The sequence below is a fragment of the Ornithorhynchus anatinus genome, chromosome 18 (genome assembly GCF_004115215.2).
Source record: "Ornithorhynchus anatinus isolate Pmale09 chromosome 18, mOrnAna1.pri.v4, whole genome shotgun sequence".
Lineage (NCBI taxonomy): Eukaryota > Metazoa > Chordata > Mammalia > Monotremata > Ornithorhynchidae > Ornithorhynchus > Ornithorhynchus anatinus.
Window position 1 is genome coordinate 2,143,419 of NC_041745.1, and position 23,711 is coordinate 2,167,129.

General features: G+C 44.1%; 1 protein-coding gene across 1 annotated transcript in view; it reads right to left on the reverse strand.

The window, feature by feature from the left end:
• Nucleotides 1-23,711, reverse strand: part of MAST2 (microtubule associated serine/threonine kinase 2) — a 207,165-nt gene that overhangs the window by 153,925 nt on the left and 29,529 nt on the right. The window contains exon 3 of the mRNA XM_029083079.2: nucleotides 22,906-23,048. The gene's annotated coding sequence lies outside the window, so the exon portion shown is untranslated. The remainder of the gene's footprint in view (nucleotides 1-22,905; nucleotides 23,049-23,711) is intronic.

Consider the following 23,711-nt stretch of genomic DNA (forward strand, 5'->3'; position numbering starts at 1 on the left):
AGTCTAGAAGGGAAGCCACCAGGTAGCTCAGTGCTTGCAAACACCTAATTCAGTGCTCTGTGCCCCATCAGCACTCAATAAATGCAGTCGTTGTGGGCAGGGAATGTATCTGTTCTATTGTTACACTGTACTCTCCCAAATGCTTAGTTCAGTGCTCTGCACTCCGTAAATACGATGGATTCCTACAACACAGGAGCTCCCATCTTCAAAGAGCAACTTGGGGGTCTCTCTACCTGCCCACCTACTCCTACCCCGGCATGGAAAAGCAATTCCTGCCCAATTTATACCAGCCCCGGGGGTGCAGTGGTTGACTCCTCAAAGAAGGGAAATAAACCCACGTTGAGGACGATCCCCTCAGAAGCAGCTCAGCATGAACGGCAAACACCAAAGGCCACAACGTATGTAAACACACTCTGGCTTTATACGACATCTATCCTTTGAAGGCCTCAAATCATTTTCAAATATACTGCTCACAGGGGGTGTCAGCTTTTCATTTTGAGCACAAGGCTGGCATTTCTGGGAAACCAGGGGTAGTGGTTGGGGGCGGGAGGGGTAGCAGAACAACCAGCAAATATGAAGAAGAAAAAGAGTGAGAAAGAAAGCGCAGTGGAGGAAAAGGGGAAGAGAGGGAGGCAAAGGAGGGTAGAGCATGGGCCTGGGAGTCAGAAGGACCTGAGTTCTAATCCCGGATCTGTCACTTGTCTGCCGTGCGACCTTGGGCAAATCATTTAACTTTGCTGGGCCTCAGGTACCTCATCTGTAAAATGGGGATAAAGACAAAGAGCCCCATGTAGGACAGAAATTGTGTTCAACCTGATTACCCTGCATCTACCCCAGTACTTAGAACAGTGCTTGGCACCTACTCAGTACATAACAAGTACCATAATTATTGACAATGACGATTATAATATCAATAATAAACTTTAAGCACCCGACAGGGAACCAAAGACCACACAAGGCCTGCAATTCCGTGTTTCCTGATCTCCATCATCTGGTGGTCCTTTTTACTAATGCCAAGTTGTGAAATCATTGGTTCAGAAAATCTTTTAGCATTTTCCCTCCATTTATTTCTCCCTGAACCCGGGCTCGCCCCACGCTAATTTTTCATCTCTAAATGGAAACTGCCAGAGGTCAACCGGCATCAAAGACAAAAAGAAATAAGCCAGGCTCCAACCACCCCACGTCACCTCTCGATTTAACACAGCTACACTTGACGGTGTGCAGGTGGGCCACCTTACAGCAACCACGAAATGTGGGTAAGAGAGGAATTAATGTTCAGAGAGGAAGAGGCGGGTGGGGGAAGGGAGGAGTGGCAAAAAGGAAAGGAGTGGAATTTCTGAAGGGAAGGCGGGCTTCTGAATCTCCTGCCAGAACAAAGAGAGCAGCAGGGACAAGAGGGGAGGAAAACAGCTGACAACATCTGGAAAGAATGCCACTATTAACATTCCTGTTTCCTAAGCAGCTTCCCTACACCCATTTTCCCCCCTTCCGCTGCCCTGGAGGGCAGAAGTTCATTCACTTCACTCAAGTGGCGTCCCGAGCTCGGTGGGTATTCGGCACTCACAACCAAACCCGGTATGGGAGCGGGGAGGGTGTTCAGGAGCAACTACCGAAAAATGCGGGTGCCCCGTTTTCGACGCCGAACGGACAAGGGACTTGACGAGGAAGGGAAAAGCCAAGAAGTGAAAATACGGACCCTCGCCACGAGGGCTTACGTCTCCCTGCAAGGTCATCTTCTTTCCCGGCAGGGGCTGGTGCAATGCCAAGGGGCTCTGGCGGGGAGGGTTCACTACATTAGCTAATTGAAATCTCTCCCTACGAGCAAATCGAGTGACGGCGAGGACCTCGGTGCATTCTGAGTGAGCCCGAGCATCCCAATGTTCACAGGGACATTCGGGAGAAGCCGGAGCTGCCGGTACGTGACCGAGAGGACAGAAATGAGAGGTCGTCTTCTCTAATGGCAGAAACAAAAGTCTGGCTAATGAAAAACAATCACTTACCTCCCACCCCCGCAATCCGACCCCCAACCTTCAAAGGCCTCCTAAAAATCTCACCTCCCCCAATAACCCTTCCCTGATTTGCTCCCAACACCTCAAGTTGCATCGATCCATCAGCTGCCTCGCGGACCTATGGACTGATTTGAAGCGGGTACAAAGCACGCATCTGGTGGACTTCCCCATCACTTAGTTCAGGTTCCTGCAACCGGAGGGAGCTCAATAAATACCCTCCCTTCTGCTACTGTAAAGATCAAGAGAAGAACCAGACATGGAGAATTACAATATTAGTCACTACACTGGGTTATTCTGGAAGGAAAAGGATGGATCTGATGCCGTGTATTTTCTTCCCGCTGTTTTAGTAAAGATCAAACGTCCCCTTCAGTGACCATCGTAACCTTCAGATCTGACCCAACACTGGAGGGGGTAGGAGAAGAGAAACGGAAAGAGAGTTCCACAAACTCATCAAGGCATAGGAATGCAGAATTATATCCAGAAAATTAATACAGCCCTCTTCTTGCTGAGGTGGTGGAAGGAGATGAGGTAAAAAACCCCTACTCATAAGGCTATGAAAGCTGGGCCCAAGCCGAAGGAATGGTGGGTAGAGTCGGAGAAGGAGGGAGGCTAGGGGAAGCAGCATGGCATAGTGCATAGTGCCTGGGTCAGGAAGTCAGAAGGTCACGGGTTCTAATCCCTGCTCTGCCACTTGATTACTGTGTGGTCTTGGTGGGCCACTTCACATCTCTGCGCCTCAGTGACCTCATCTGTAAAATGGGGATTGAGATGGGGAGCCCCACGTGGGACAGGGACTGTGTCCACCTAGATTTGCCTGTCCACCCCACCCCTTTCTTTCCACCCCAGAGCTTAGTATAGTGCCGGGCACATAGTAAGCATTTAACAAGTACCACAACTATTATTATTATTACTAGGAGTAGTGAGCAGGACCAGTGGCCAGGGGAGCAACCCTTGGCCACAGCCATCTATTGAGTTAAAACCAAATCAAACTATGGTTTCCTTTTAATCCACACAAACACCCAGCTAGGACAAGAAATCCCTTTCTTGAACATTCTGCCTTTCGCATGAAATTCTTACACTCTATGAACATAACAGTAGCCCTTTATGGCGGTCGCTGCATAATCCTGCTCAGAATCCTCCTAAGCCAAACATCCCTTGTGTAAAACAGACCTGACGCTTTCTATAAAATACTCACCAGTTGGCCAATTTGAAATCAATAAAAATGTCATAGGAAATTGGTCTGAACGTTTTATAACAGCTTAAGATGTTCCTTTGTCGCTTCCAAAGGAAACCTAAATTTTCTCCTAGATGCAAAGGGGTAAGAAAAATTATTTTTCGTTATTCATCCAAATTACCACCTGGGCCTTCCCTCAAAAACTAGAAGAGGGTATTTAATGTTAACAGAAAGAGACAGTTTTAAGTAACTGGTTTGGTGAAGCTGACGATTTCACCCATCAAGGTTTGACATTTTCATTCTTGAAATAAAAGAACAAAGCTATTTCTTACCAATACTTCTAAGGAACGATTGTTTCGGCTGGGAAAATGGAGGGATCGTAATTGCAGGTGGGATATTAAAAGCTTAGAGCAGGTTTTGTAAGGCAAATTTTTCAAAAAGATTCTAAAGCCTGGAAATGAAATCGGAAGTCTGGATATTTCTATTTCTACACCCCATCAGCTTTGGCCTTTTGACTAAGAAGGATAATCTGACGAATGTATCCAAGCAAGGCTCAATACTCTAGGCTATCATAATTTAAAATTAGACATAATTATCCTGAACAAAACCAGGCACTATGGAAAGGGGCTCTGAACAGCTGCTCCTCTTCAATTTTAATGCTGGTTTGTTTTACACTGACCCAGAAATCAGGTTCCTCCTAACCAAAAGCCAATCAGATAAGTGTCCTTTCAGCTGGCCGTAGACAAATTCTCATGTCTACGTCTGTGGAGAAGAAAAGCAGAATCGAAGGCATATACTATTAACCAAAATGTGAAGCTCCCAAATCTTCCGGGGTTTATTTGAGGTAGTGGAGAGATGAAGGAAAGGGGAGGGGGAAGAGAAGGAGGGAGGGGGAAGAGAAGGAAGGAGGAGGAAGCCTGTTTGCCCCACGTATTCCAGACTATTAAAGAGGGCCTGACATTAAGGAACACAGCACGGGGCTCCTGGCCCCGTGTCGGAGACAGTCTGGTGCAATGCAAAAGTGAAGACATTCCAAATGACTTTCCCATGTGGAGGAGAAAATGCTGCTCATCTCGCCCTACTCCGGGCAGAGAACCATCTCCACGACCCGTCTTGGCAGCCTCTGTTCACCATCCCTCCAAGCAAGAGGCCCGATGCCAAAACAGAAGCCAACTCCAAGGTGCCGTTATAGCAACCATGCTCCGAAGCTGTCGTTTTCTTCAAAAGAAGGTCACTGGCCCTGGGCTTTTAGAGGGCACAGGGCAAACAAAATTTCAGGCATCGATGATTCTCCCACCTTCCCCTGTAATTTTTTTTTTACCTACTTGCACTACAAGAAAGATATTAAAGAAAACCTACATTTACTACCAACGTAAATTGTAAACTAATTGCAGGCGGGGAAGGTGTTCCCTGCTAAATCTGTTGTATTGTCCTCTCCCAAGTTCTCAGTACAGAGCTCGGCACCTACTAAGCGCTCAATAAATACCACTGTTTGATATGAAGAACTTGCGGTTTCGTTTCGGGAAAATCTAGTTGACCCATTGTTTGTTTCCCTAAACTGTCACTTATTTTACACCTCTATAATTGGAACTGATGCATTGAGCAGTCAGTCCAAATTGCCCCTTCCTTCCCTTTAACTGGAAATAATTCCCATCTGATAAGGCAGATTGAGACGATGTGGGTGAGTGGGTCTCCTGTTAAGAGCCATGGACTACCCTTGGACCTCAGAGTTCTAAGCCAAGAACCCCTTCAAAGGAAACTGAAGTTGAGAAGCAGCAGGGGCTAGTAAATATAGCACGGGCCTGGGACCTGGGTTCTAATCCCAGCTCCTCCACTTAGCTGCTGTGTGACCTTGGGCAAGTCACTTCACTTCTCTGTGCCTCAGTTACCTCATCTTTAAAATGGGGATTAACACTGTGCACGTGGGACTTGGACTGGGTCCAACCTGATTGGCTTGTATCTATACCCAGTGTTTAGTACAGTGCCTGGCACAAAGTAAGCACTTAACAAATACCATAAACAAATACCATACTGCTGGCGGTTTCCTTCACACTCTTGCTTCCTTAATTCTGTTGTAGTAATAATAATAGAAAAATAATGATCGCATTCGTTAAGTGCTTACTATGTGCCAGGCACTGTTCTAAGTGCTGGGGTAGGGAAGCAGCGTGGCTCAGTGGAAAAAGCCCGGGCTTGGGAGTTAGAGATCATGGGTTCGAATTCCAGATCTGCTTGTCAGCTGTGTGACTGTGGACCAGTCCCTTCACTTCTCGGTGCCTCAGTGACTTCATCTGTAAAATGGGGATGAAGACTGTGAGCCCCACGTGGGACAACCTGATAAACCTGTATCTACCCCAGCGCTTAGAACAGTGCTCTGCACATAGTAACTGCTTAACAAATACCAACATTACATTATTATTAGATTCAAGCTAATCGGAGAGTCCCTGTTCCACATTCTGTTGCCGAACTGAACAATCCAAGTGCTTAGTACAGTTCTCTGCACATAGTAAGCGCTCAATAAATACTATTGAATTGAATGGGGCTCACACATCTAGCCCCCATTTTACAGATGAGGTAACTTCCCTTCCCTGCACCAAGTTAATTCCTCCCTTGAAAGAAGGGGGTTGCTTGTGTATATTCCACACCTGCTGATCACCTAACCCTCATTAAACAACAGTAGGCTGTTGGATTCTCAGATGGCTCAAATCCATTGCAGTGCGGCAATTTCGCAGACGTTCTTTAACTCCATCCCCACCAGATTCAATTTGCAATTCCTCCAACACATCCAGCTGGTCACCATCTCGTTCCCCACCTTTACCTTCCCCGTCTTGGGACTTCTTCTGGACTCTCAAACTTCTACGGAAACAACTCCCTAATCTTCTTGGTCAGAATATTAAGCACGCTCGTTTGGAGAGCTCGAGAGAACTGGGAAAATACTATGCCCGTCAAAACAAGTGTTGAAATTCTAAATGAAAAAATAATAAAGGTACAATTTATCTTGCTGGGAAAAAAGATCTAGGTATTTCCCTGCCCGCTATGCATAAAGAAACGTTAATAACCCATTCTCTGTAGGTGCAGCTCACACTTGTATGGTAATAATTAGCTAAAATATATTCCTATGAATATATGGTTATTAGTTATCAGATGAATGGGGGCAGATACCTGTCCTAACTGAATGTACAAAAGCTTTAAATATGTATCACTTCAATCACTCGGTGAGAAAACAGTAAGCACAGAAAAATCTCACGGGCAACACTATCTACCAAGCTACCAATCAACTGGGCTTCTAACTGCACATATCAGTCACTGCTTCTGGATATTTCCACTCAGACTGGGAACTCCATGTGGGATGGGGACTGTGTCCAACCTAATTAACTTCTTATCTACCCCAGTGTTTGACACACAGTAGAACAGGGTTTGATACACAGTAAGCACTTGAGAAATACCATTTAAAAAAAAAAACTGGTTCTAAGAGTAATTCTTCAAATTTCCCAAGTTTAGGAGCATCGCCCTCTCTGAACTAGATGCCCCCTGCCCCCCACTGTCCCGTCCCATCCAAAAACACCCTTATCAAATGGCCAAAAATTCCTCGATATGGCTGAATTCCCCTGCTCCCTGACCATATGCACAACGGCTCTGAAAACCCCTGAACCTCCTTTAATGAGAAGGGGCGGGGGGCGGCACATAATAAAATACTCCATATTTCCACAAGCCACGCTTCTTTCTCTCCTCACTTCTGCTGCCTTCTTAACTACACCAAACGCAGACGGGCTTCTTGCAAGGTCCCAATCCTGTTTAGCATCTATTTCCGTAGCAATCGGTGATATTGCCAACAGGAAAATGAATGATTTAAATAAGAGAAAGACTAGGTTGTGGAGCAGATGACAAACAATCTATTGAACCCAGGCTCAGTCTTGGACTTTGCTCTCAGGTGCACGAGCAGTTGGGCAGATAGGTAAGCGATTCCTGAGCAGAGGGCAGGGACAGGAAAGGCACATCAGGCAGGCCGAAAGTTATTGGGAGGAGGGAAAGGGAAGAGAGAGGAGGAGCAAACCAGATGGGAAGATAATGAGTAAGAGGCACAAAAGAGGAAGGGGATGGAGACAAGAAGAAACGGAATTGAAGACGGGGATAAGAGGGAGATACTGAACGACCGGCAGCTCGTTGTGGGCTGGGTACGTGCCTGTTACATTGTCCTCTCCCAAGCACTTAGTAAAGTGCTCTGCACACAGTAAGTGCTCAATCACTATCATTAATGATGCTTGCAATGAGGAGAGGTGAAAGAGGGAGGTGGCAGAGCCTGAGCGGACACTAAAAAGAAGCATGAATCAGAAGTGCTTAAATACCAATATTATTATTAATCAGATTGATTAATCAGATCTCTCAAGCGCTTCCTGTGTGCAAAACACTGTAGTAAACACTTGGGAGGGAACAAAACAACAACATAATAGACACATTCCGTGCCTACGATGTTCCATGAGTATCACCTAATGCTCTGTTTTAGAGGTGCAAAGCATACATGATTTAGTGGAAACACAAATTATGTAATATGTAATAAGCGCTGCTTCTGAAAATATTTTCTAAAGGAGAATTTACCCACGACGACTCCAGCAGTTAGAGTATGCTCTTCTATCCAGTTGGTACTTGCTCATGTATCAGAAACATCCCTTCTGTCCTTTTTGGCAGAAAAATCTCCATTTCCCATCTGATTCTCTTCACGTCTTTTGTCTTCCATTTTGATTCACAAAACTGATTGGAGTTTTATTTAAGGAGTATATTTTCTACTTACCAATTGGTTCTTCCTTAAAATAGCCCCCCCAAAAAAGTTAAGATGATATTGGTATTTTCTCTGAGTAGTGGAAGAAAAAACTTAGTTATGGAGTTTCCACCTTCGACAAAGAGGGGAAATTCCCAAATTTCCCCAAATCGACTCCAAAACAGAATCCCATCTTCAATTTCTCCTACTACGAGTTCATTGACTGATAACAATGATCTGTTTGTCGGGTGGAATAGGACAGGTGTTTGGATCAGTGCACTAGAGGCTTGGTTAGAGAAAAACGGATTTTAGCGATGTTGTGAAGGTAGAACCGACAGAATTTTGAAAAGCCTTTTACTAAGAACAGGCAACAAGCTAACTGCTTAGCATGAAGGATTTCACTGATAACATTTATTTTATTTGTCTTCTTCATGCTTCTTTCATTGGAGGGAAGGGGTGACTTTCTGTAACTTTAGACTTTTCTTTCTTGTGGATCAGAGACTGAATTCCTCTAAATAGTGGCAGTGCCCAGAACACTCTGGACATTTAATGTTTGAGATAATGGAGGAGGAAAACTCTCCGTTCAAAAATCTCCTTGACCAAATATCACACACACTGAACTAAGTGAGCATAATAAATAGTAATTCTGGTATTTAAGTGCTTACTATTCGCCACACACTATACTAAGCGATGGGGTAGATATAAGCAAAGCAGGTTGGACAAAGTCCCTGGACCCACATGGGTTCACAGTCGTAATTCCCATTTTCCAGATGAGGTAACTGAGGCTCAGAGCAGTGGAGGGACTTGCCCAAGGTCACACACATAGCACATAAGAGACAAAAATAGGATTAGAACCCAGGTTCTTCTGACTCCTAGCTCCGAGTTCTATGCACTAGGCCATCTTACTTCTTAATAAATACCTTAACTTAGTGTGGAGGTGACTTTGCATTCCAACTCCCCCTCCGCATTTCTCAAGGTATCTTCTCATAAATCTTGGAGAAATTACAAGTTGACGTGGAATTATGGTACTCAAAGGTATTTTCAAGAAATCAAGTTTCATCGACCTCTCTTCCCATGCATTTTCTTCCTGGCACCCAACTGTTCCTGCTCTCTTCTTAAAATTATAGCCTCAAAGTGCTTAACGATAGATGGAATTGTCACGAAAAGTCAGTTTTGCAGGCGTCGGCAATTCCTGGGGCAAAGGCACCAGCAGTTCTTTATCGACCACCCTGGATGACGTGCAAACCTCAGCAGCCTCCATTTTTATGGTACTAAGTGCTCACTCTGCCCCACACACTGTACTAAGCATTGGGGTAGACACAAGTTCATCAAGATGGACCACGGTCCCTGTCCAACACGGGGCTTCCAGTCTTAATTCCTCATCTTCCAGATGCGGGAACTGAGGCCCAGAGAAGTAAAATGACTTGCCCAAGGTCACACGGCAGCCAAGTAGCAGAGCCAGGATTAGAACCCAGGTCCTTCTAACTCCCAAGCCCGTGGTCTACCAACTAATCTGCACTCTTCCATCTCTCTCGCCCCGCAGCAAGGTTAGTTTCATAAGCCTTCCTCCATCCTTGATGACCTGAGTGATTTCCAGAGACCTGATGTCATCACGTCTTTTATCCACGAATCCCAGTCCAATGAAGTAGGCCCCTGGGAATTCCCGCTACCTCAAATTTAAGTGAAATTTTGCCCACTGCAGTTTTTTTAAATCTCAATTTATTTTAGCCCCCCAATAATGTTATAGGTTAATAAGAAAATGGAAGGAGTTGAAAAAATCATTAATCACTAACTTCAATTTATTAGAGTGCTCTCTTGGAATGAAACCAAGGAGGCTTTGCCTTTTTTTTTCTTTTACAGCCCCATGAAGGGATATAATAAGGCTTCTGGGAATGAGATAAGGAGATTTGAGAATACAAAAGATATGAGGGAAGGTTTAAAGCACTGAAGAATGATGTATTCTGGGCCTCTTTCTTCCAATGAGCCTTATTTAATTTATTAACTGTCACTTAACCTGGGCCAGGATTTCTGTGCTCAACGCAATATACAGAAAGGTATAAACTTTACATTCTGAGATAAGACAAGTAATCTAAATTTACAATAGTTCCATAGGCAAAAGATAAAATTCAAACCAATATATACCACCTCATGCTAGCGTCCCAATTTCCAAAACAGATCCATTTCTAACATTAAGTAATCTTCTTCAGTTTTGCTCAAGGTAACCAGCATGCAAAGTTTAGCCATAACAGAAAAAAAGAAGTATATTATTAGTATTATTACTAATTTAATATTAATGATCGTATTTGTTAGCACTGAACTCTGTGCCAGGAACCGTACTGAGCGCTGGGGTGGATACAAGCAAATCAGGTTGGACACAGTCCTTGTCCCACCTACGGCTCACGGACTCAATAACCACCTTACAGATGAGGTAACTGAGGCACAGGGAAATGAAGTGACTCACCCAAGGTCACACAGCAGACAACTGACAGAGCTGGGATTAGAACCCAGGTCCTTCTGACTCCCAGGCCCTTGCTCCATCCACTAAGCCATGACGCTTATCTTCAAAACAATGTACAAATGCTAAATCTATAAATTAATCCATGAGAAGGCAAATGAATAATTTCCCAAATTCGCAGAGATACGGGAAAAACCAAGGAGAACTTTCCATACACGATTACTACTGATTTCGGGGTGGCTAAACCAACTTTTTAAATCATATCTGAACACATCAGTGAGTCTAAAGAGAGAAAATCAATGTTACAAAATCTATTCTAAATATTCCAAGAAAAGAGTGGAACATTTCAGCCCAATTCTGTGGATTGTCAGCTTGGGTTTAGAATTGAAGCACACAAACTAGGCAGCTCTTTACCCTAACATTCAAAAAAACCCAAAACAATAATAATCTCTCAGGCTACCACTTAACGGGGATTATTATTCATTTCTGAAGAAACATCTTACAGTACTGATCCAGGATTTATCACGTTTGGAAAACACACGTTCTAAAATGACCTGTCTTGTGAACTTCAACGATCAAAATGGGGAAGTGACACATTCCTCCCCTCCACATTGACCTTGGATTCCCTGCAACTCCATTAAGGGGCTAGACACTGGCCAACAAGTCAGTCCGAAAGAACTGTGGACCTAGGAGTCAGAGGACCTGGGTTCTAAACCAACCTCTGCTACTTGTCTGCTGTGTGACTTTGGACAAGTCACTTGGCTTCTTTGTACTTCCGTTTCCTCATCTGTAAAATAGGGATTAAGACTGCGAGCCCAGGGAGGGGTAGGGACCGCGTCCAACCCGACTGCCTTGAATCTACCCTGGTGCTTAGCACAGTGCCTGACTCCTGGCAAGCACTTAATACCACAATTATTATTATCATCATTATTGTTTGTTACATGGTATTTGTTAAGCACTTACTAGGTGCCAGACCCTGTACTAAGCACTGGGGTACGTGCAAGCTAATCGGGTTGGATAGAGTCCACATGTGCTCACAGCTTTAATCCCCATTTCACAGGCAAATAAACTGAGGCACAGAGAAGTGAAGTGACTTTCCCAAGGTCACTCAGCAGACAAGTGGCGGAGACGAGATTAGAATACAGGTCCTCTGACTTCCGGGGCCGGGTTTTGCCCCTTAGGCTGTGCAGCTTCTAAACAATACTGGAGCCTCAGGAAGCCCAGGGTTGATGTGGAGCCCAAAACCCACCCTCGGGGGCCCTGCTGGCTACCCTCGCACCACAGAGGAATATCAGGAGAGTCAGGGTCAATTTGGGTTGGGTAGCCAACGCCCAAGGTTGCAAAATTCTTGAGGAAGGGGACACGTGAACTCCCAAACACTTAGTACAGTGCTCTACCCATAGCAAGTGCTCAATAAATGCTAACAATTGCTCGATGAAGGGAGATCTCGAAGACACTGTTACAGCTCCCATAGTGGGAAAATTGAGCTGATTGCACACGTGAACAATCACATATCAGTCAATACACCAGATGATGTTTGAACAACTGATGTGGGTTTAAATAATTACCCGAGATGCTTGGTGGGTATAATCCTTTGAATTCAACTTGGATTGCATTTCAGCAAGGCCCAAGATTTACTGAACAGGAGCAAAATAATAATAATAATAATGTTGGTATTTGTTAAGCGCTTACTATGTGCCGAGCACTGTTCTAAGCGCTGGGGTAGGCATAAGGGAATCAGGTTGTCCCACATGGGGCTCACAGTCTTAATCCCCATTTTACAGATGAGGTAACTGAGGCCCAGAGAAGTTAAGTGACTTGCCCACAGTCACACAGCTGACAAGTGGCCGAGCCTGGATTCGAACTCATGACCTCTGACTCCAAAGCCCGTGCTCTTTCCACTGAGCCACGCTGCTTCTCTGGAGTGCAAAGAGTCCTTTGGATCAACATGTAAAGACCGAAGACCAAACGTATCCATTAAAAATCTATTTTAGGCAAGTTAGTCATAAAATTAAGGCTTTTTCCCATAATGAGTGGGAAAAAAATACTTTTTGCCAAGGTTTTAAATTGAAAGGAAAAAGACCAAATGATAGCTTCATAGGTTCTGTTGAAATGGGGCTTATCTGAAATTTCCATTTCATAACATTAAATTCAGCTCAAGTCAAAGATTCTTGTTGAGGGGAAAGAAGAAGGGAAGCAGCATGCCTTAGTGGATAGGGCCTGGGAGTCAGAAGGACCTGGGTTCTAATCCCGATTCCGCCACTTGTCTGCTGTGTGACCTTAGGCAACTTGTAACTTCTCTGGGCCTCAGTTACCTCATCTGTAAAACGGGGGCGAAGACTGTAAGTCCCATGTGGAACACGGACTGTGTCCAACCTAATTCACCTCTATTTGTCCCCAGAGCTCAGTACTGAGAAGCAGCGTGGTGCAGTGGAAAGAGCATGGGCTTTGGAGTCAGGGCTCATGAGTTTAAATCCCAGCTCTGCCACTTGTCAGCTGTGTGACTGTGGGCAAGTCACTTAACTTTTCTGTGCCTCAGTTCCCTCATCTGTAAAATGGGGATGAAGACTGTGAGCCCCACGTGGGACAACCTGATTCCCCTGTGTTTACCCCAGCGCTTAGAACAGTGCTCTGCACATAGTAAGTGCTTAACAAATACCAACATTATTATTATTATTATTACAGGCCCTGGAACCTAGTATGCACTGAACAAATTCCACAATTAGTATTAACCAATACTGTAAAAAACTAAATAGTGAGTGTAAGTCTTGAAGCAGTGAGCCCTGCTGCTCACCACATCTTCAAGGTCCTTCAGAAATCACATCCCCTCCATGAGGCCTTCACAAATTAATCTCTCCTAACCCCATCATACTTCCCCGCCTCCTGCACTTCAGGACTTCCATGTCACCTAAGCCCTTGGGCATGCACACCCTCCATGCCTCCTATATTCATGCCTTCATACTGCAGTGCTTCCAGATACCACCAATTCATTTTACCATATGTCTCCCTTGCTAAACTCTCAGTTCCTTAAGGGCAGGGATCAGGTAAACTAATCATCTTATACTCCCCTGGGTACTCAGTACAGCGCCCTGCATAAACTAAGTTTTTGATACATACTATTGATGGATTCCTGCCCCCCCCCCAAGCGTATTGAACTCTTTAATGATCATCCTCACAACTCTCCCTAGCAAATGAAAACATTTTATTTGTTTTGGTGCTCAAATAAGAGGTGAGAAGAATAATGTTTACGGCTCTTATTAAGTGTTCGCTCTGTGCAAAGCACCGTTCTAAGCACTGGGGTAAATACCAACATTATTATGCACAAAAAACATAAGCTTGTTGTAGGCAGAGAATGTGGCTGTTTATTGTTATATTGTACTCTCCCAAGCGCTTAGTACAGTGCTTTGCACACAGTAAGCACTCAAATATGATTGAATGAATGAATATACCTGACAGGCAAAAACATGCCCAAATCTACGGTTCTTATGCATTTCTAATAGGAGATCCGGTTCCCTCTTCGATAGTGAAAGGAACCCACTCGGGTAAAGAAAGTTTTCTATTTGGTGTTTCCAGATTCCCCTTGACTATTTCTAAAATGTTAACAAAAAGACAAACTAGTCAACAATGAAATCAACTTGGCAACAGTTTCTGGTATTTCAACTAGGGCTGTGACTGAATATTGGAATGATGAATCCCTGTCAGAGCAGTCTGGGCAAGATGCACTTGAAAAATAATAGACAAAAATGATAGAAGCCCAGCTGAACGGGGAAATATCGTAAGTGTCTGTGCTGAGCAGAGAATAGCCCAACAACTCTTGTATTGCACTCTCCCATGCGCTTAATACAGTGCTCTGCGCACAGTAAGCGCTCAGTAAATGCAATTGCTTGGTTCTAGCTTTAGAGCCAAGAGCGGGCCTTGGACACATCCACCTCATTCAATACCCATTGAAAGGGTGCTACACTTGAGAGTAGTGAGTTCGAGTCCAGAGGGCGACGGAGGATTCTACCAATTTCTCAGCAGGAGGTGAGCGGGGTATTCACTACTTTAACCGGCAGCCCTATTATACCAAATGCTTCCGTGTTTTGAAGAGGCTTTTCTTCACGTGCTCCAGACATTTCTCTGGCTCCACTGACTATGTGGGTTCTACTGACTTTCCCCTACCATTTCCTGGCTGAAGGAATGGACCTGAAGCCAAGAGCAGTGATCGCTAAGTTCCCTGACAAGGCCTCCTTCTTCTACAGGCCAGTGTTGGCAGGGATCCTGGGAGCCTGTTCACCTGCCTTTGTACAGATGAGTCAAGCACCCATCCGGCAGTGGAGAATTTGCACACCAAAGGCACCGAAGGGGGCAAGAAACAACAGTTACATCAAAAGTAACTGCTACTCCAAGCAAAAGTGCACATGGCCCTGTGACACCTAATCAAGACCCATTACATCTCTGCTCCGCTGGCTGCTCGTCCGTGAAGAAACGGCTCCCGGAGAAAAGGACGGAAAAACCTTTCCGTTTTAGAATCTTTCGATTCACCACAGGACAAACCGACCGGCTGACTGTAGGATAATCTATTTAGGAAGAGCCTGATCTGTGGTGAACAGTGCTTTGTTCAAAGTTCAGGGCGGGACAAACCTATGGGCCGACTATAGAATAATCTATTTAGGAAGAGCTTGATCTGTTGCGAATGCTTACCAAAAATGACCCCAGCACTTCTTCAGAACACTTCCAACTGGGAGAAAGAGGAAAAATATTTTGTTGTACCTAAATTGGGATAAATATAAAAATGGTGCTTCCAGAAATTTCTCTCCAGGAAAAAGAGATGAGCTTGAGGGTCATTTCTGTGCTCTTTCAGAGCACAGGCATAATCTATATATGATATAATGCATATCATATATCATAATATGATAATCATAATCATAATGTATAGCATGTATGCATTATATGTATACATTATAATCATAATGTATATCATGTATCATATAATATCATGCGTTATATGTGCTATATCTATATACGATACAATATATATGATATATATATTTAAGCTCTTATCCATATTCAAAGACGACACCAGTGACACTGAAGTTCAGGTGTGTGTTTGTGTCTGTGTGTTTGTGGCTGAAAAGACCAATATGGGACCCAGAGTCCCAGCCACACTGGTCAGACAAAAAGTTTGTCCATGTTGTGTTATTCAACCAGTCAGTGGATTTTACTGAACGCTTCTGCGCAGGGCTCCATAACAAAAAGTCAATGCTGTGTTATTCAATCAGTGATTTTTACTGAGTGCTTGTGCGCAGAGCACCGTACTAAGCGCTTGGGAGAATACAATATAACAGTGTAGGCACACTCCCCACTCACCAGAAACTTCCAGTCTAGACCTTACAGTCGAGTAGCTCTACTTAGTTCGGAGTGATGGGAATCAGGGTTTGAGGAGCAGCCTCATAATTACAAGCTCATATCTACTCCTTCGTTTAACGGGCTTTTAAACGCAAAATCCTGAGTCCGGGTCATTGGCTAGCAAACACGCGATCCTCTAAATGGAGCTCCCGGCAAAACACATTAAACGTGTTTTTCTCCTTTTGTTTATATTAAATGAAAAGGTGACTTTGCCAGAAGTCTGGCAGCTGGCACCCGAGGGTCCCTGGAGTCCCCTCCTGTCTCTCCTCGGGTCAGACTGTTTGCAGGAGAACACGGGCACTAATGGGCCGCGCTTGTATTCACTGCCTCAGGGGCACAGTCAGAGACTAAATGAAAAAAGGCAAACCCAAGGAAAAACCTTTCCTTATAGCTTCATTTGAAAACTGAGAAAAAAAAAACTGGGACTAAACAGTAACGGTTGTGTCACAATGTTTCTGTGGGCAGGAAACACGTAATACTAACAATAATAATAATTTGGGTGCTTGTTAAGCGCTTACTAGGTGCCAGGCACAGGGTGGATACAAACAAATCGGGTGGGACATACTCCTTGTCCCACATGGGGCTCACAGTCTCGAGTCCCATCTTACAGATAAGGGAACTGAGGCACAGAGAAGGGAAGTGCCTTCCCCAAGTGCACAGTAGGCAAGTGGTGGATCTGGGATTTGAACCCAGGTCCTTCTGACTCCCAGGCCCCATGCTCTATCCATTGTACCACGCTGCTTTGTGGAGCGCTTACTGTATGCACAGCATTGTGCTGAGTGTTTGGGAGTCTGCAGTGCAATAAAGTTGGTAAGCACGGGCCCTGCCCTCCGGGGACTTAGAATTTAATGTCTCCCAAAGCACCACGTCATTGGGAAATAGGAGGTAGATCCTCAGCCGGGTCTCCCCCTCGGATGATACAAACTCAGTCCTTATTTCCCAACGAGATAATACACTTTTCAAATGACAACTTTTTCCAAGGATACCGGTCATTCATTCAATAGTATTTAATGAGCGCTTACTAAGTGCAGAGCACTGTACTAAGCGCTTGGAAGGTACAATTCGGCAACAGATAAAGACAATCCCTGCCCAATAACTGGCTCAAGGTCCTGCACTAATGGAGACTTTGCTACATGATTTCTTCTCCCTTCTCATGCTGGTTAGAGGGAAGTTAATTTAACAGTGAGTCTAGCAGATATTCTTGACAGTGAGTGCAAATTCACCACGCTTAAGAGAATCCCACTGGGTCACCTCTAATTAATCAATGGGTTTTTTTGAGCACTTACTGTGTGCAGCACACTGTACTAAGCACTTGGGAGAGAACAATACAAGATCTGGTAGACGCGTTCCACAATACAAGATCTGGTAGACGCGTTCCTGCCCCCAACGAGTTTACAGGTTGGACAGTGCTTTTCTAAGGAGGAAGGTGAAAGTGAAGAGAAGGCAACTTCAAGTGAATGTAAAATTCATGTCAGGATTTTTCATTCTGTAAACAAAGTCTGCATTGTTCTCTATTAGCTCTTCCCACAAGTTTCCTAAAATTCCAATTTACCGAGCGGTTCCTCACTTTACACCTTCGATTGGACGGCTGTCAAAAAGAAAGCTGAGCCTGTATGTCAAAATCAATTTAACAAGCTTTGAGACAAAAACAACACACAGCAGCATCTGAAGATAATGAGAACTGTAATTATTCAAACTGACAGGCTAGAGGCTTACCAATTAAACAAAGCACAATCCAAGGACTTATGTTTGATTTTATAAACCTAAACTGACAAGCCACAGGGTCCACACAAAAATACTAGAATTTTCTATTACAGAAAAAAAAATCGGAGCTGAGAAGCTTAACTGACAGGCCGATAGCTATCTACTCACATGTCAAAAAAAAGCATTCTTCTAGCGGGACCTGGAGTTATTCAGATCAATAATCAATACTGGTGGGATTAGGTTACATTTATGGATGGACCTCTCCAGGATAACAATTCTTACCTACAAATGCAGATTAGCTGGAGATATTTTTCAATTATTTACTTTGGCTCTTGCTCATCTCTTCAGCTCTTTTGTTATTCAAGCAATCAACTGGCCCTTCCACTACCTTTTACTGGTTGGGAAAAATAATCGTCTCAACATCCTGGAACAATCTGTAATTGAATTCCATTAATGTAGTTATACTGCCAATCTTCAGATGCAGAATTCTCTTTGAAGCACTTTCATTGACAGAACCCTTAACCAAAAATAAATTAAGCCACAATTACATTAACTGGCTCTCCTCTCCCCGCCGCGTTAGAACGGCCGACTTAATCGTGACCGCGTGTTGGAGGGTCCTTGGGAGACAAGCTCTTCTGCCCCGTGCCCCGGAAAGAGAGGAGGACCCCTTTTCTGACCCCCGGCTCTCCAGAGGTCGGCACTGAATCCATTAGTGAGGGTATTTAAACATCAAGGGCACTGGCTCACGGTACTACCGAGCCACTCGGCAACAGACCAGATTACCAAGGAGGCTTCTGTTTTAACTCAGAGGGGAGGCGGTGGGGGGAAAGACATAGCCTTCTGCCGGCTGGCCCTTATGCTTTATTTGTGATTGCAGTAGTGGGGATGGGTGGCACTGAGCCATTCACACTCTCCCATGGTCTCTCTCTGTCCCACAGCATCCATCGCAGGCCAGCTCAGCAGGGCTAGTGGATGCAATCTATGGCAATCATTCACTCATTCAGTCATATTTATTCAACGCTTACTGGGTGCAGAACACTGAATTAAGCGCTTGGGAGGGTACAATACAATGATAAACAGACACGTTCCCTGCCCACGATGAGCATACAGTCTAAATATCGCCAAAATGAAGGTTACAGAAGATATGTGCACAGACTAATATTTTAAAACGGCAGTACAGAGGCTCCAAAAAATACGAGGGATTCGGGAAGAAAGGAATAATTAAACAGAAGTGAAAGTTGCTGGAGAGATTGGAGTCAGGTGGGATTAATTGACATGCCATTGTGACTAGGATTGAAGTTACCTTCCTTATTTTTGGTGGTTTATCATCTCTCCCTTTGTCAAAGGTTTTAAATCAATCAATGGTATTTATTAAGCATCTACTATGGGTAGAACACTGTACTATGTGCTTGGGAGAATACAGAGTTGGTAGTCACGCTCCCTGCCCGTAATGAGCTTAGTCTAGAGGGGGAGACAGATATTACTAGGAAAATTTTTCAAGAAAGAAACTGCCAACTTTACAACTGAGAAAATTATTTCCAAAAAAACAAAAAAACAGAGTTTAGATGATAAGCAGGAGTTAAAGACTGCCCTTTCTGGATAGTACAACTTGACTCAGGAACAGAATCTCCACTTACGACACCTACTTTCTTCAAAAGCAAACTGAATGTGTAGCCACTATTGCTACAAATTCTGCCATTCTTTCCTCATTTGAATCATTCCTTCAACCTACCTGGTTACATTAATGAATGACACCCGTACAAGCCCATCAAAAGACAAGCTCTGCACACTGTAAGCACTGAATAAAAACTATTACTAAAGCTGCTACAACCTTTCAATCCCTAAAAACCAAGTCGGAAACATAGAATTGCTTCAAATCTTTGTCTAAATCCATAATGGCATATTTAAAGGGATAACATCTTATGACCTCTCTCTCCCTAAATTCGTTGGCGGTGAACTCACAGAAACAATCCTTCATTCTGGAAACCCTGACTCTTGAAGCCACCTAGTGTATGTGCTGAACATATTATAACCATTCTACTGCCAAAAAGGCACTAGATGGCATCAGAACTTGCCCCGACACCCGAGTAAAACACATTTAGTGGAAATTTTCTTCAACCTCCCCGCTAGAGTGGAATCTAGTCATGGGCAAGAAATGTGCCTTCCAACTCTGTTTTACTGTAGCCTCCCGAGAGCTTAGTTCATAGCGCCCAATAAATACAAATAATTGATTCCAGTTATCTGGAAAAATTATGCTATTTCTTAAAGACTTACTATGTGCCAGGTGCTGTACTGGTAAGTACTGAAGGTAAGTGGGTTGGCAAAGTCCTTGTCCCACATAGGGCTCACAAGTCTTTCATTCCCGTTGTTGGGTAGGGATTGTCTCTCTTTGTTGCCAAATTGTACTTTCCAAGTGCTTAGCACGGTGCTCTGCTCACAGTACTCAATAAAGACAATTGAATGAAGTCTTAATCCCCATTTTACAAATAAGGTAACAAAGACCCAACTGTCTCAGTTGTCCCAATCAGCAATTGTAGTTTGCCATGTTGACTAGAATTCAACAACATCTATAGCTTCTCTCGCTTCCCGGGGCCTCCATTTCTCTGCTTCTGATTTTTCTGGTCCAATCTAGCCCTTTTATGCAATGGCCCAGGGCATCAACATCCAGTCTCCCCCGCACCACCCCGCAACCGCAACTCAGCAGAAAATCGGTCTGGAATTTCGCTGTCACGGGGCAGCACCGGCCCTCGCCGTCACTTCGGGTCCTCCGCTGTTCAGATGGTGCTTTTGTGCAAATGCAGTCGATCCAGTGGATGGCTCCATCTCTGGTGTCCCCCCCTCAAATTGTTAAAAAGCTGTTTGTGTACATCATGCCAGGCAAGCAGTCTGCCCTAGTGGGTAAAGCACAGACTTGGGAGCCAGAGGACCTGGGTTTAGTCCTAGCTCTGTAAGGTGCCTGTTGTATGACGCTGGGCAAGTCATTTGACCTCTCTGTGCCTCAGTTTCCTCATCAACTGCAAAAAGGGAATTCAATACCTGTTTTCCCTCCTACTTAGACTGTGATCCCCTTAAGGGAAAGGGACTGTATCTAATCTGATTAACTTATATCCACCCTGTGTTTGCAATGTTGCATGTCACCGAGTAAATGCTTAACAAAGATTATAACTATAAAAATACATACACAAATAGAAACCCGACCATTATTCTGCAAGCCTCTCCAGCAACTAAGCCGACAACAGAAAGCCTACTGAAGGCACCTGAACCCAGCTTTTGTCTGGAAAGGTTCGGCTCAGGTCCCTCATGTGCTAATTCCCCCATTTTTAAATTAACATGGTCCATTTCTACTTAGCCTATATTCTCTCTTTTGCGATTTCCATGGATTACTGTCTCTGAATGCCAGAGATCTGTTCTCCCGTGACCTGTATCTACCAGAAGATGGCATTACAGTAGCTGCTATAGATTTAACCCCCAGGTGTCCCTAGGTCAGAAATATCACGAGATGTTTCGCAAATGGGGCAAGAGACAAACTTTTCTTCAGCTTGGAGCTTTTAATGTGGACTTCTCTGAGCCTGGTTAAAGACCACCAAGGCCCACCACCGTTCCCTTGCGGGTACCTGCCTCCTTCGAGGTGTGAGTGTCATTAAGGTGCTTGAGAGCCCCTGAAGGGATGCACAGTGCTTAGTACAGTGCTTTGCACAGACTAAACGCTCAATAAATATGACTGACTGAAAGAATGAACGCACAGGCCACTACTGACATAACTTCTACAACTCAGCCCAACTCACTACTTTTCCCAAGTCCCCGCTCAGCCAGATTTGGCGATATGAAATTCCTTTTTCTTTTTTAAATATGGCTTTTGTTAAGTGCTTACTAAGTGCCAGGCACTATCCCGAGCGATGGCACAGATACAAGATAATCAGGTTGGACGCAGTCCACGTCCTCAGATGGGGTTCATAGTCTTAATCCCCATTTTACAGATGAGGTAACTGAGGTAACAGAGAAGTGAAGTGACTCACCCCAGGCCACACAGCAGACAAGCGACAGAGCCGGAATTAGAACCCAGGACCTTTGGACTCCCAGGCCTGGGCTCTATCCAATAGGCCCCGCTGCTTCTCTCTTGTCAATGCCTTGTCTAAAATACTGACTTGGGTTTTCAAAGAAACCAGCCTGAACTATAATACAAACCAATTAAGTTGATGCTTAGGTGAGATGGACAATCTCAGGAAGCAGAGTGAAGATGAACCATCTAAAATATCGGTTACCTCTTGTACGTTTTCACATTTGCAAGTAACTAGCAAAAAACATGCATTCGACAAAAAAATGTGAAAACAAGTAATTGAAAAACCAGGGAAACAGAGTGTTGTATGAGTCCATCTACTCTGCACTTGAAAGAGCTATTTCCCCGGAGTGAAGAGCAGGGCTGGCAGGGAGCCTTTCCTGTTGTAATTAGTAAAACACCTCAAAATCAGCCCTAGTTAGGAGACCATCTGCATCTGTTGCCGAATTATACTTCCAAAGTGCTTAGTACAGTGCTCTGCACACAGAAACCACTCAATAAATACGACTGAATGAATGAATGTAACTAAGTTGTTTCAAGACCTTACAGTCCACATGCTTAAGTCTGAAAGCCATTTTATTATTTTACAATGCCATATTATAGCAAGTTTGGCAATTTAAAAGCTCTGATTTAAACTAAGCAAGCAAAGTCAGAGTGGTGTGGACGTCTGAAATACTAACCCTAACTAAATTGGTGGCTAAATCTAAAAACAGCGAGAAAAAGACTCTTCAACTTGACACGTTACATGTTTAAAAAGTGACTGATCTTCACCTCTCAAACATGAAGTTTCCTAAGCCTCAGAGGCCTAACTAATTTTGAGATGAGACACAGAAAGCAGAAGAACAAAACAGAAAAAAGAAACTGCACTGAAAAGTTATTTGAAGCTGTTTGAAATACACAAAAAAGAAAATTTGTTGTGAACTTATGTTTAATATGTTGTGTTCAAACAAAGATGAGGTTGGTTCAGTTTCCCGGGGGCTTTGTTTAGGACAATTGTTTTTCAGACGAGAGGAGAGGATTACAAAAAAGGAACTTTTTAAGTCTTCCTAAAATAAACTTGCATGGCAAGAGAAAGCCTTCATTTCCTTCATGCAGTTTGGTTACAGGCAAGCGCTACCTCGCTGGAAAGAAATTTAGAGTGGAAAAACACCATTCAGAGCAGCATCGCAAAGACAGGGCAACAAGGTGCAGACGGCTTAGGTTTAAAATGTATAATCAGAGCACACAAAATGTTCAGGCACTGAAGTCCAGATCCAAAGGAAAAGGAGAACAGTTCTTTCACAGTGCTTATACAATTATACAATCACCTTAATTATACAAACATACCAAACTTGAAAAGACAAAAAACATAGCTTAAACACTTACCAGACCGGCAGTAAGAGACGGGGCAGACTGGCCCAGGGACTGGTTTCTTATCCGAACCAAGTTTGATGCTTCCCCAAGTGCCTGCCATGTCAGCTGTCCTACACCGCTGTGCACGCTGTTCGATAAGGGAAGCAGCTGCTTTCCTTCCATCACAAAATAAAAGATTAAAAAAAAAGATTAATTGATGGCAAAAAACAACTCAGGCATATTTATTCATCGTTAACTATGTGCAGGGTAAGAGCTTAGACTGTAAGCTTGTTGTGGACAGGGATCATATCTGTTAATTCTGGTGTACTGTTCCCTTCGATGGGCTTAGGACAGTGTTCTGCACGGCGCTCAATAAATGCAACTGATTTACTGATTGCAGAGCGCTGCATTAAGCAGGTGGGAGAGTACAATATAACAGAGTTGGTAGACACGTTCCCTACCCACAGTGAGTTTATGGTCTAGAGGGGGAAACAGACATTAATATCAATAAATGAATTATAGATACGTGCAAAAGTCCTGTAGGGCTGAGGAAGGGGTGAATAGAGGGATCAAATACAAATGGAAGGGTGACGCAGAAGAAATGAGGGCTCAGTCAGGAAAGGCCTCCTGGAGGAGGTTACATTCAACAAGGCTTTGAAAGGGGGGAGAGGAACTGTCTGTTGGGTATGAAGGAGGAAGGGGTTCCAGGCCAGAGGCAGGACGTGGACGAGAGGTCGGTGACGAGATAGATGAGATCGAGGTATAGTGAGTAGGTTGGTATTAGAGGAACAAAGTGTCTGGGCTGGGTTGTAGCAGGAGAGCAGTGAGATGAAGTAGGA